Raw genomic sequence first — 14435 nt, forward strand, 5'->3', positions numbered from 1 at the left:
CATGGGTCCTGTGAGGGTTCTTTCTGAGGGCGTGGCGGGTCACTGGCCTGGAGGGCCGAGACTCAAGTTCTAGGTCTGCACGCCACTCATGAGCTGACTCGCTTTGGACAGCCTCTCCGTTTTCCAGCTCTTAGTCTCTGCACCTCTAGCTATTGAAACGGATGTTCTTCAAGCCACCTGCAATCTGTTAATATGTGTCTGTGAATGTATGGATTGGGGGTAGAGCTTTGAGTGTGTGTGTGTGGAGCCAGGAATCCTTAAAGAGCTGGTTGACTCCAGGACTGAGGCAGGGAAAATGCAAAAAAAGACAGGAGCATCTTAGTCTCACAAAATAAGAAAGTGCTCCCCCAAAAATGGAGCATGCTGGGAAGTCACAAGAGAAACCCGAAAGAGCTCCCAACGGCCAAAGTTGAAACAACTTCGTCAAAAAAGGTAATAAAGTATTGCATTATAACCCAAAGATAAAATAAATAGCCATCCGTTCATACTGCTATGAATGAGAAGACAGAATAAATGGAGACGGGACAGCTTTTCATTACAGGGTAACTGTAGTTAGCAAATGTACCAGCCACAAAGGAAATAAGGATGGGGACCTGAAACTGGAATGGGGACATTTGTGTGCATTCTGCTAACTGTTAATACCTTGACCTCCAGCTCTCAGCATCCCTTGCTCATTGAAGTATCCTCCTGCCCCGTGTGAGGAGGTGAGCCTCCCCTTGACCAAAGACTCTCTATTGACCTCGTGCAGTTGCCTTCAGGGTAGATGCCCGTGCTTCTCGAGACATACCTTGTCAATTCCTCGTTGCTTCTGGGCTGAGCAACAATCCTGGAAGACTACAGAGGGTCTGACCACGACATACAATTCACATCAAAAGAACTGCAAGGGTTTGCAAATATTGACCGAAGAAATATGTTTTTGAACGTATGCCAAGAGTGTCAGAACAGGAAGGGAGCAGCCCAGGTACGCGGGAATATGCACAGCGACCCGCGACTCTGGGTTGAACCATCCAGCTCCACTGCGGGGGGGCTCAGGGAGGTGCTGGGCTGACTTAGATACGAATTCAGTAAATGAAGTCGAAGGGTCGGAATATCAGAAATACACCTCAGCAGAAGGAATCCAAAGAGGGACAGAAGTTGAAATTGACTTACTGCACGTGACCAAGAGCTGTGCTCTGACTTAGGTTAGGTGACCTTGGGAAGGTCGGGGGACCTTCCTCTCACCAAGGCGTTAAGGAATTCATGCCTGAGGGGAGCACCGTGTTCTCCACCACCTGGGGACAATGGGGAAAGATTCATCATGAGAGAAACCACTGTCCCTGAGGAGGTCCGATGTCAGAGGCCAAATGGCGACCCTTAATGCCCTCAACTCAAGTTAGACGTAATTACTGAAACAGGCATTAGGGTTAGAGTCGGAATCAGGATAGTTTCTACCCCAGGGATCTTTGGCAATTTTGAGCTGATCGCCATGATGCCAGGAGGGAAACAGAAGGGCCGTTTGCCAGAATGGCTCCAGACGAAGCTACCAAGGTTACCTCTCAACCTGCCGGCTTCCTGGACAGACCCACCTTCTCATTCTCAACTCTGTTACTTTAGCCTCTGCTGGATGCCTGGCCTGGGAGGCTTCGAGTCTCCCCCATAAGAATCCTAATGTCTCAGAAATCACTCTCTTGATCTTTCCTTTAGGCTCTAGACCAAGGACTCAGCTGCTGGGAATCCCCAGGACCCAGGGGGCCAGAACCATCAGAAATCTTCGGTCTCACCTCCCACCGCCAGTGACCAGACCCTCATGTTTCTGCTCCCCGAGTAATTTAAACCCCAAGTTGGTTTAAATGACCACCCTCCAGTCCTCTGGGTTTCCAGCCTCTCCAGTCCCTCTTCGTACCTCAAGTTAAAACTCTTCAACCTTTCCCTGTAGCTTAAAAGGGTAAAGTAAAACTTCCTCAGTGTCTCCAGTCCTCCACCCACCGGCCATACTTTCTCTGGTTTCATCTCATCACATCCTGGTTCTCAACTCCCCGAACACAGTGGCAGCCGTGTTTCTGGCAGAGTCCCTCGAACATCTTGTTCTCCGCACATTGGAACACACTTAGTCACTTGTCCTTCAACTTGCCCTGCCTAATTCTTACTCATTTTTTAAAGACTCCTGTATGGCCTTCCCTGGGAAGACATCCTTGACCCACCCAACTTGGGTAAGATTTCCATGACCATGAGTTTCTTAGCACAAGGGACCTTGACTCCACATCCCGGGCCACCAGCGGAGTTTCCAGCCCAGGGCAGGTGTTCAAAATAAATGAATGGGTGTTGACAAAACAAGCGAAACTGATAAAGAGAACAATATAACGAGGTCTCAGCTTTCCAGTTTAATTCAAGGATAATCCATTAAACGTGAACTCGCCAATGCACCCCATTCAGGGTCGTTCCACCAAACGTGGATTTTTCAGCTCACTTTATCCTTGTGCAGCAGAAGCTCCTCCCAGGGCATAGCCCTGGCCTGCGAATAATGCAATTTCTCTTTCTCCTCAGGCACACGCTTGTATGTGAGTCACAGAAACGAAGCGTTTCGCTGTGCTCATAACCTGCGGAAAGAACAAAAACTATGTTTGCTTTTGGAAGAGGCTCAAGCTCCCTACATGGGGGAAGAAATAATTCGGTCCCACCAGGAACCCCCTAGATGTATTGCTCATGAAAGCACTGTCTTAACACACCTCATCTTTCCCACCTTGTCCCTTCTCCCGGCTCCTTAAACAGGAGGACGATGCCGGTCTTCAAGAGCTTGCTGTGAGCAGAAATAGTTTGTGCTTTCGTTTGGAAGCTGGGCTCAGAGGCGTTAAATACTCCTCTTGGTGGACAGAGAGCCTGCAGTTGTGCCTTCTGAGATGCGCATTGTGGGGTCATCAGATAATGTCTTTGGGAAGCAACACGTTAAAATTTTGTCTTTCTATCTTCCTGGGACAGGAGCCCCCTGCAAACAGGACGGTACGGCAGCCCTAGCCCGGGCAGGAGACTGCACACCTACTAGTGCAAACACACGCACACAGTGTGCTTGGCCCCTTGAGGGCTGGCAGTAACCGGCTCAAGCCCACGCACAGTTCCCAGGCTCAGAGACCAACCCCGCCTTCAGGCTTTATCAGATCCATCCTAAAAACAAAAAGGTTTAAGACCTAAAATTCAAGTCCCTGAAGCAAATGTCCCAGAGTAGCCAGGGTACCAGCTGGGGAGAGAGATTTCTAAACGAGAAAAAAAATCCCAGCTGGCTCCAAGCCAGGCTGAAAAGTCTGCTTTCCTGCCTCTTAGCAGGTGGGAGAGAGGAGGAGGGCCCCGAGCCCCGCCTGTCTGTGACGAACCACGCGCAGAGGCCGCCAGCTTTGGCATAGGCTGCAGTGGTCGGGGGGCGGCTCTCACCGGCCTCAGCCTGGACAAGGGCCACAGCCTCCCCTCCTGGGGTCCGCGCCAGGCTCCCACGCCCCTGCTGCCCCGGCTCGGGGCCTCAGCCCTGTTCTCCCCGCCTGCTGCGAGGGCAGGGGCTGGACCTGGGCCTCTAGCAGACAGTTTGCTTAGCCCGGCTCCTGTGTCCCTGTCTTCACGCCGAGCGGTTGTGGCTGCCGTGGCAGGGCCGCCCACACCCCTCTGTGCTGATCACGGCAGCTGTGACTGAGGAGCTCTGGCGCCTGCGCCCCCCAGGCCTGGGGACCACTAACGTCTCCGTCCCAGTGCTGCACCGAGAACCTCACTGTGAGGAGGCCTGCGAATCCCCTCCTTTCTCTTCCCCAAGAGAGGATACGGACTCACAGCCCGCCAGGGTCTACACTTGCCTCCTCTCTGACTGAAAATTAGCCCAGTGAGGAGGCTGATTCTGGTCACTCATCCGAGTGACACAATGAAATCAGTCACCCTGCCCAGTGGCTCCACAGGGAACGGGCCACGGGCAACCCAGAGCAGAGGAGGAGGGGCTCGGGGTGGGGGGCACGCCGCTCCACCCAGCTCCTGACCCCTTAGCTCAGTCTTGTCAGTTTTGTGAGCCGACTCTCTGGAAGGCACGAGAAGCCCTGAGCAGTGTGACCGGGAAGGGAGTATTTGATCAGATGAGCTTCTATTAAGACAGGACCTCGGAGGAAGAAGAGAGTGAGGGAGAAGCGGAGGACCACGCTGGGTGAGTACGAAGCACAACACGGCAGCAGAAGAGAACTGCCGACTTTCCGCAGGAAGCCAGGTTCCAACCCCCGGTGCCCAGCCAGAGCCCTGCGGTGCTCGCACACAGGCCCCTTTGCTCCCCCAAGCGGCCCCGGGACACTCGGCACTTCTGTGACGCAGGGAACCATCAGGCAGGGACTCAGGCTCCAGCCTCCCTCTCTCTCCCCATCCATGCCGCCCTTTGCTCAAGATACGGGCAGGATACACCTCTGCGTTTTCCCCAGGATGCCATGGTTCCACAAACCTCAAAGTGTCCTCTTTTCTTGCTCTCACAGCCACTCATTCAAGACAGTGCCTCTAGGATGAGGCAAATGGTAAACTTTGGACAGAGCTGGCAGCTCCAACGCACATCAGTAGGCGGAAGCTTCAAGAAAGGAGACCTACGTGCAGGGGTGTCATCAGACTGGACAAGAGAGCAGGCCCACGTTTCCGCCATTCTTCCCCCATCGATGTCAGTGTTCCTTCTCAGTGCCTCAAGTGTAGACAGTCCGAAGGTGCAAATGAGGTGAAGCACTTGAGAAACGTCCCTGCTCTCGTTTTTCCCGTGTTAGTGTCCCTGAGCTGGGGTGGGTGACCAGGGTATCCTTCGGAAAGTGCAGCAGATTGGAGAAAGGAAATAGGACTCCTGTACAGAAGGGAGGCGCCTGAGAGGGTTTACCTGGCATCACTTGGCAGGTGAAGAAGGCCACAAAGACGAAAAGGCAAAATAACTTCATGGTGCTGATTCGGAAGAGACCTCGGAAAAGTTCCTGGAAAGGAGAAAACAAGCGGCACTACAGTGCGGTTGAATAAGAAGCCGTTCAGAGCTGCTGCTTTTATAGGTCTGATCAGCGCAACCACACGTGGAGGAGAACGTCCAGGTGTGGCCCGAACCCCGTGAAGTAAGCAGCAGCCATGGTAAGGCTGCTCCACGCTGGAGGCGTTTCTTCGCTGGCACTCGGTGAGTCAAGGACCAGGAGAGAACGGTAATTAAGCAACAGTGACGACGCAGGAGAAACAGGAGCGGCCGGGACTGCCGCCGCGCTTACTCCTGGAGACCTGGGAACGGTCTGCGTGACCTTCCCCTGCTTCCTCACGCAGAGTCTCTGCGGCCTGCTGCTTCAACCCCGGCGCAGGTGCGGTCACAAAACAGTCTTTTATTTCCCCAGGAATCACCCTCGCACTCGGTACTACGGAAATGAGTAGAAGGAAGACCATCACCTGCCCCCAGGGCTCACCTCCCAAGGCTCCCTTCTCCCTGCAGGTCCCGGGAAACGTCCGAAATCTGCCCCAGGTGCAGCGGCTCCTGTGTCCCCAGGCCGGGTTCTTAGTGAGGGCCGGTCCCACTGAGTCTGACTGGTGGAATTTATCTGTGTTGCAGGGATGGCCCTGCTGATTCAGGGCCCCGTCCCAGCTGCGGTGATGTCTCATGACCAATGAGACCTCGTGTTCCCGGCTCTCGTACCGCCAAGCATAGCACAGTTGCAGGGTAGGTGGAAACCGAGGGGCTTTCCTCCCGAGCCAAAGCCTGAGTAAACACCAGCTCTCTTCTCAAATCAGGCCCTGCCAGGAGGCGGGGTGCAGCGCCGCCGTCGGAGGAGGTAGGGAATGGAAGAGCCACCAACTGCGAAGGCATACTGAGCCCGAAAACGAGGCCGGCCGCTCCGAATGACCCTGGGCCAGTGCATTAGAGGGTAACTCACTCACGGGGTGGAGGGGGGGCGCTGAGGGGACAGTGATCCAGAAGCAGTCACAGAGCAGCCCGCACCTACGGGGGCCACTGGGACAATGTCATAGCTCACCTGGAAGGTGGAGGCAGGTGCTTGGAACAGGAGGTGCGCTCCTGAGTTAGGATTTGTGAAAGGAGAGTTCGTCTCGGGGGTGCTGGGTAAAGGCTTTTCATGATTGTCTGGGGAGAAACAGAGCATGGAGGCACCTGGTCCTAATGATTATTCAACAATATCTACTCGTTGCAAAGCCCTTGACGACAGAGGACTGATTTGCTGCGCGTCCAGTGCTGAGTCGGACCCGCGAGACAGGAGGACACACGGGCCCCAGTTGGCGTCCGTTATGCTGGCAGCCGTCCGCCCACCTACCCCTTAATCTTACTTAACCTGCTCTCTGTCGCTGGGGTTTGGCTCAGCCGACCCCAACTTAGACTCCCAGGGAGCTGGGGGCGAGATTTCAATTACTTCTCACCTGGAAAATCTTGGTCTCCTCATAGCAAACGACCGCCCTTACTCTGAGTGAATCTTGTCTGCAGCAAATGTCTTCAGAAGTGGCCGGCTCAAGGACTCTTGTGCCTTCCCTCCCTTCCTGGGTGATGGTCGATTACTCACCTGGCATTCCCACAATTAGCGAGAAGCAATCAAGAGGCGCATCCTGAAGGTGATCATTATGGCCTTCCTACAGCCAGAAGCAAAGCAGCCTTAGCTTATGCAGATCAAGCATTGCCCCTAAAGGTGTGCAGGGGAAACGAGACTAGGGGCGTTCACAGTGACTCATTGTGCATAGATACATTCCTTCCATGTTCTTTCTCATTATAGGCTATTACAAGATACTGAGTGTAGTTCCCTGTGCTGCACAGTAGGACCTTGCTGTTTATCCATTTTCTATAGTTGTTAGTAATAATACCTTTTTAAAATTATTTTTTATTTTCTGCGGGGGAGGTAATTAGGTTCCTACTTATTTACTATCAATGGAGGCACTGGGGGTTGACCCTAGTACCTTGCGCATGCGAGGCAGGCACTCTACCACTGAGCTCTGCCCTCCCCTAGTAATAACACTTTTCTAAAAATTTGGTATCCATTTTCCCTGATAATAAACAACTAACCCACGCACAGGGCTAGGGGCGCAGAGCTCAGGGCTCAGTGCTCAGGGCTCGGGGCCAGAGGCACAGGGCGAGGGACGCAGGGCTAGGAGCGCAGGCGAGGGCTGCGGCTCCCCAGGAGCCCCAAGGGAGGGGGCAGTGAGGCTGTGAGTGGTGGGGAAGACATGGGAGAGCGGAGGAGGTTTCAACTTCACAGTGAAGAAATACAAGTAAGGCAATGGACTATTTTTAAATTACTCATTGGTTCCTAAATTCCCCTGGTGGTAGCAGATTGCTGTACGGATGGACAGATAAGCTCTTCTGACAGGGCACTGTGTGGACTAGCATCTCAGATCCCAGCAGTACTCAGAACCCGGTTGTAACCCCTGCAGGCAGACGATGCAGGAATGAACAACTGGGGAACTACATTTGTATGTGTATCGATGCCTTTACAGACGCTGGGGTACGCTGATAACAGCCCACTGGCCGTCGGAAAACCCGCTCTGAATTTTCTTTAGTTATTCGTTGATTGGGACCCAAATGACTGAGTTGGTTTTGGAAGAATGTCCATGCACCTTGTCATTCCTCTTTGCCCCCCACCTTCTCCGCGCCCTGCAGTATTCCTGCCTCCCCCCTCCCCCCGCCCCACACCTGCGCTGCGAGTTGCAGAAAGCCGGTGATGTCTGGGCTTGCTGCCTCCCCGGAGGGGGGACGGAGACGTCGGCAGTGGAGAGAGGACTTACTCAGCAAGCCACAGCAAGCGTCATGCCCTGCACGGGAAAGGGGACAAGAACGACACCCAAAATCACACCCGCCCCAGGGCTCCAGCCTCAGGCATAAGACCTTCGACTGAAGATCCTGGCTTCCTACAGGCTTCTCCCAACATCTGCAAGAAAAGCTGGCGCTTCTAGGTAGTGTCTTGTACACACGGGCGCCCATCCCGCCTGGCCCCAGCGCCACCGCGCCCCCTGCACGTGCTCCCCCGCACGTGCTCCCCCGCACTCAGCATAGTGGCGGGTCCCAGGACCAAGGCCTGGTCTCACCTCGCCTTGACCCGCCGTGCTGAATGCTTTCACATCCAGCCTCCCTGAGATCAAGGAAACCGTAACTGCCCTTCCACATGAACAGACCGTTGTCTAAGAGCCAAGAAAAGAGTCCCAAATTGCACTCCTGCTTTGTCGGCAGCGGGGCTGGCTGTTTGGCCATGCCCAGTTTGGGTTTCTACCTCTGGGATGGACCGACAGACCAAAGCGGTTTAATGATTACGTGTGTTATGTGAATGCAAACACTTCGCAAAACTTAAAGCGTAATGTAAAATTCTCATAACTGTCTCCCGCCCACTGCCTACCCCTTCATGGAAAACAACCGTCCCTTTGATCCATGCGCTTGATAAAGTAACTGACTGTGCAGACTTGACAACTGTTCGCTTTTATTTGCACAAGAGGGGCCATGCTCCAGCTCTCTTGCCAGGATTCCCCCCAAGCTGGGCTTCCATCAGCTCCCCTTAATTCTGCAGCAGACGGTGAACGCTCGGCAGGGTCCTCTGAAGGGCTCACAGTTTGGCGCGCCTTGCTTCAGGCAGATTCCACCCCGAAGATAGCAGGGTCTTTCAAAATTGAGTGCCCTAGTGCCATCTGAAAAATGAAAAGATGTTTGTAGAAGCCGAAGGTTCCATGGGGAAAGCTGGAGCTCGCACCGTCCAGGTGGAATCCCATCCCTCCCAAGCACACGCCGACGGCAAGCTGTCCCCGCCCGTCCCTCCCCTCTCACTCTGACAGCTGTCGTCGTTGTCAGTGGAACCGCTGGCCGAGCGGTCCTTCCCGCCATGGGGACCACCGGGCCGTGCTGCTCAGCCAGTAACCTCACCCGGGGCACCTCGCCAACCACCCCACCTCCCCGCCACACACCCCACCCCAGCTCTCACAGCTCATCGGACAGAAGAGCACCCAGCTGAACTCAAGGTCGCCGCCACGGTGTGAGTGACAAGAAGCCTCTGGTCAGGACTTTTGTCTCCACACCGACTTGTACAGATAAAATGATTCAACTGATTTGGTTCTCAGATCATCCAGCTCATTTGCAGCAAAGGGGAGGGAGCCCACGGTCACTCCCTGGCGAGACTGCTGGTGCCACAGAGACACAACGAGCAGCTCTCAGAGGAACCGTCTGATGTCTCAGCGACTCATTTGGGGTGTGGAGACGAGCGTTACTCTCTGACGACGGCGGACTTAGGGAAGGAGAAAACAGAGCAGTGACAAGAAAGGCGTCGGGGCTGGTATTTACCGGGCAGTACCTGGAAGACGGCAAGGAGAGCGGCGAGGATCACGTGGACGAGTCTCATTGTTACGGAGCTGAGGTTCCTGAAGTCCTGACGGTAAGAATCAGCAAGACAACGTCAGAAGCCCGAGGATTCGTGCAAAGAGCAACTCCTCACCGGCCCAGGCCCTGCGCCCCGCTCAGTAACTGCCCGTTCCTGCTCCCCGGGCCCAGCCCCGGCTCCTCTTCTGTTCCTATCCAGCTCTGGTTCGGGGCTTCCGTATCAGCGCATCCTACAGAGACGGTGCCAAGGTGAGGGAGGGGCTGGGAGCACCCGAGGGGAGGGATAGGGCCCGGAGTCAAACCGTTAGGAGCGGAGAATAAGGACAGCCCCTCACAGGGGAGGGGGCTCAACAGAAAAGATCTGGAGGCAAGGCGACTGGCTCTTCCAGGCTCCTTGAAAGAAAGTTCCAGAGTGGGGGCCGGCTTGTTATAATCCTCCCAGAGAATCCCTGTTAAAGGGAGGAACAGTTCACGCTGCTTACAGACTCGGGGGGAAATACACCAAATTGTTCTCAGGATTTGGATTTTATCATTTACTTTCACTTAAATCTATTACAATTTTTTCTAATTATAAAAAAAATACACATCAGAAAATTTCAAATCATAAAGAAAGGAAAACATGGAAGATTAAAAAAACCCATAGCCTCATTGTTCAATTGTAACCACTATTCTCAATTCAGAGCGGATTTCAGTTCTTCTCCTTTGTAAATAAAATTATGTAAATGTTTATTTTCAATTTAAAATAGAGACTCATACTTCATAACCAGCTCCATTGTGTCTTTTTTTTTCCTACTTAAAATATTACCTTGGAAATTCTTTACTACCTGTTCAAATATGTTTGCCTTGTATGACTAGACATATGTCTTTAGAAGTGTATTCAGTGCTTACTTTTGTACAAACTCCACAAGGGAATCTCGACCTACATGCATATTTCAGGTTTTGCCCAATTGCCCCTTCTAGAAGCCGCTGTGCCACACTCTCCTCTTACTGACACTAGTCAGTATTGCATTAGTATTATTGCCCATTGTTTTTATGTCTGCAAATAGTATGAGTAAATAACATTTCCTATTTGTTTTACTACATCTTTTTAAAATTATTCTGAGGTGGAATATTTTTAATGGTCATTGGTCTTTTTTGTCTCACGCACTTTACCCAGTTTTCTATTTTTCTAGTCACCATTCCTTGCTGGTTTCTAAGCCATTCCACGCACGTTTAGCGTCCTTAATCCTCACCATTACTTCTGGCCTGCCTCTCACTTCGTGCTCGCTCATCTAACAGCCAAAGTTCACGGCTGCTCTCAACGCCTACTTTTCACGTTGCTCGTGTTTGGTTTTCCTTCAAGAGACTTGCTTGCTTTGTCTGTTTACCTAATTGCCTCTATTCCCTGATGGTTTTGTCCTTGATTATTTCAGCCGTAGGATGGAGGCTATTCTGAAAAGCTGTGACAGACTTGAGCTCCCAGCAGTGACATGAAAACTGTTTCTTGCCCCAGCCAGAAATATGAACTTCCTGAGTTCACAGACATGCCCAACACTCTCTACGCCTAGGCTTCTCATATAGGAGACACGTGTCTGAGTTCATGTCTCTGCTCTCTTAGAAAATTGAGCCTTGCGTAGAAGGGAAACCAAAGTACACGTGATTGGAAGGAACTAGAGATGATCAGGGTCACGCCGATGTTCCATGTACGGCAGAACCCCCTGGGGAGGACAGATGGGACCGTCTGCATGCTCACCGGAGCACCTGCATCCCAGTCTGGTGTGCCCGCCTTGTCCTGGGTCACAGCGCGATTCTACTCCCGTCCGCTCTCTGTGAGTCTCTTCCGGGGCCGCTACTGCACGACTGAACTGACAAGCTCCTCCCAGTCACAATAATCCAGCCTCCCTCATCAGTCTTTTTCAGAATTCATGGCTCCTCACAATGATTCTGTTTTACAAAACAACTTTAAAATTACTCCATCAAGTTAAAAATAATGTTACTGCTCTGTTGACTAATTCCACATTGAAATTACACATTTTAAGAAAAAAATGACATGTGGATGATGGAATTTTTCTAAGAATGAGATTTTCCTCTCCATGTTTTTATCGTCTCTTAATATGACCTTCTTGTGTCCTTCAATAGCTGTCTTCATAAAGATCCAGAATTTTTTTTGGTAACTTGATTCCTAGTTATTTTGTTTTTTTCCATTTGAGTCACATGCTTCATTATTTTCTATAATTGGCTATGGTTTGCATAGGGAAGTCTCTGGATTTTGTGTAATAATTTTGTCACTAGCCCACAAGTTGAACTGTCATCCCTTTTGATTTTTTTGTGGTTACTTATCAATGGCTTTTTTAATCTTAAAATCCCGTCTGTAGTAACCATCCTCAACCTCCTTGATTCTGGTGTGTGGACTTGTTATTCTCACGTCTTCACAAAAGCACTGGCTAACAACTGCTGGAACCTTCGGAGATCATCTGAGCCAGCCTCCTCACTTCGAAGAGGAAGAAACTACGGCTAAACGAGGGCACAATGATGTCACGGGTGATTCTGTGGTGGACACACTGTCTTATGCAGAACTCTCTCAGTGGCCACAATTCAAAACTCCCGTTTACCCATTTCCTCTAGTTTCCTCTTTCTCATCTCTTATCCCTCCTTTCTCATGTCAAAGATCAACTTCCTTAATATCCAAAAAAATGAAATAAGATTTTTCAAAAAACAGGTTTTTTGAAAAGTTTTTAAATATTAGATAAGGTAAGTCGTTTTCCCTTACATGTGATTTCTTCCGTAAAAGCCTTTGATTTTTCTTCCAGGGCTTGATTAAGAATTTCAACTCATGCATTAAGCACAGGTTGTGGTTTTGGCCTAGATGTCCTTGGCGGGGGGGGGGGGGGGTCAAGGAAAGCAGTCTGTGTCCAGTGACACCAAAACCCAGTGCTTCTGTGACCCTGGGATTGAGCCTACCACTCTTCTAGGGTCCAAAATGGCCATGATTTAGTTTATGTCAAGTTTCCTGTTTGACAAGTTAGGGCCAGAGGAAATCCACTGTGGGTCTAGGAACATGGGTTCCTGCTGTTTATAAGCCCTGAGAGGAATTTCTAGAGGATGTAGGGGAAGTGAGAGAAACTGTCAAAGGTAAGGATGGTTGATGTTTTTAAGGAGAGAAAACAGAAATGAAAGGAGGGGAGGGAGAGGAGCAGGGAAAGAAAAAGAAGGGAGAAGGAGAGAGATCATGAGAATCTCTTGTAAAATTCCCGAGTTTGGGGCCATAGAGGCCCCCAGTCTGCTCCCCTGGCAGCGTGCACGCCGGATGGGCTGGCCACCGGGCAGACGGCCCTGGGGGGCGCTTCTAAGCTCTCCAGTGAGAGACCAGGTGCTGGCAGCTCTGGTCTCACCTTGCTCTGGTCTGTGAAGGTCTGAGCTTACCGGCTCCAATCAGATAGGACAGGTCCTTCCCTAGAGAAACAGAAGGGCACCTGGTGTCATGAAGCAGTGATGTTTCACGTTACCTTTGACCCGCACTTCACCTAGGAGACTCCGAGGTCTTGAAAACCCGAGGCTGAGCCCTTGGGTGTGAGTCAGACAGAGAACAACTGGAGCCTAAAGAGAGGACACACCTGCAATGTGGAAATCACCTCCCTTCTCTGTGCCAACCCTTCACCCACCAGAAGACCCTGACCCAGTCCCCTGAGCTTTCCCTGCCTGCTCTGAGGACCCTCAGCTCAGAGCCCCTCACACGGGACACCTTCTGCAGTCTGGCTGCCCACGAGTGAGTTCTCCCCCATTTGCCAACATCCTGCTTCAAGTGAAAACCCGAGAAGGTGTCCCTTCAAGCTCTCAGTGGTCTACTTTAGGTCAGCTGAAATGAGCTGCACCATCTCACACGTGTAAGCAGGTGGCGTTCGGTCTTGGGCAACAAGCTGTCAACGTGAAAATGACCACCGGTTGCGCCCAAAAATGTGGACCGGGCTTCAAGCCCTCACCGCGGGCCCGGCATCACCGCGGGCCCGGCATCCCCGCGGGCCCGGCATCCTGCTAAGTGCTCCGTACGGTCACATCATTGTAGCCTCACTATTCAGAGTGGGTTCTCAGAATGACTGTTCCAAAGATGAGGCAATGGGGCCACACAGTGGCTGAGCAGGAACTGAGCTCAGGTTGGAAGCACACCCATGTCACGGTTACCACACACTATCATTTCATGCAGCCCAGACCCTTCCAGAGAAAAAGACTCAGGTACCTCCAGGATATTCTGTTGAGAAAAATAAACGGTGCGTTAAGATCTTGGATACCCACGTTCTGGTTCTGGCTTTGCTCCTGACTTACAAGTCACTTCTCTGGCCCTCAGATCCCTCGTCTGCAAAATGATAGAGTTGGACTGGATGGCACCCCGAGTCCCCTCCTGAGTTCTGAGACTTGTGATGCCTGGTGCGTCCATGTGCCAAAGGAGGAGGGAGTGAATACACGTGAGAATGAACGCTCGCCTCAGCCACTGGGCTCCCCTGCTCGAGAGCTAACAGGGAACGGCTGGTCCTGAGCAAGCGTCTGGCCCCACATCCCCCCAGGCCGCTCACTCACCTCCTCTCCCTCCTGCGGGCAGCCGGCGCTTTGGGAAGCCTCTGCTTCATCCCTGAGTGGTCGTTCCTGGAGTTGCTGCTAATGGCCTGACCACGTTCTGGTCACACCGGTGCTACTGAACCAAAGAAACCACCGAGCGGGCGCTTCCGGGAAAGCGGCGGGCCCTGGCCGCCACCCAAGGGCTAGCGACAGGCGGCCCGGTCGCGAGCGTAAACAGGCCTGGCTGATGCGCACAGTCTGAAGGGCGGGAGGGGTGCCGGCGCCCGCGCTGCCCCTCTCGGGAAGGCGGCGGGGAAGTCCCCGCTCACCTCGGGCGCTAAGCAGCCCCCTGCCGTGAGGCGGGCGGTGTGTCAGGGAACCTGAGCGCTGCCACAGAGCCCGGGAGAGCTGGAGGCAGAACAGATGAGAAGATTGGGAAAAACGCCTTCTATGAAGTCGTGGCACTCCCTCAGGGCTACGGCTGTAAACAAAGGGGCAGCGTCAGCTCTCTGTGCAGGAGGGAGGAAATCAAAAGGAAATAGCGGTGCATTCCAAGAACAGGAGAAGTAAACCGTGTCTGGAGGAGACAAAGCACTGACTTCTACCCAGG

General features: G+C 52.4%; 1 long non-coding RNA gene across 1 annotated transcript; it reads right to left on the bottom strand.

Moving 5' to 3' along the window:
* Positions 1-8388: 8388 nt before the first annotated feature.
* LOC107034627 (uncharacterized) lies at positions 8389-14435 on the bottom strand. Its single transcript, XR_001460146.3, has 4 exons — positions 13847-14435; positions 12667-12727; positions 9260-9344; positions 8389-8613 (listed from the first exon to the last, which is right to left on the bottom strand). It is a non-coding gene; the product is annotated as an uncharacterized lncRNA (long non-coding RNA).

This window comes from Vicugna pacos, chromosome 26 (assembly GCF_048564905.1).
Source record: "Vicugna pacos chromosome 26, VicPac4, whole genome shotgun sequence".
Classification (NCBI taxonomy): Eukaryota; Metazoa; Chordata; class Mammalia; order Artiodactyla; family Camelidae; genus Vicugna; species Vicugna pacos.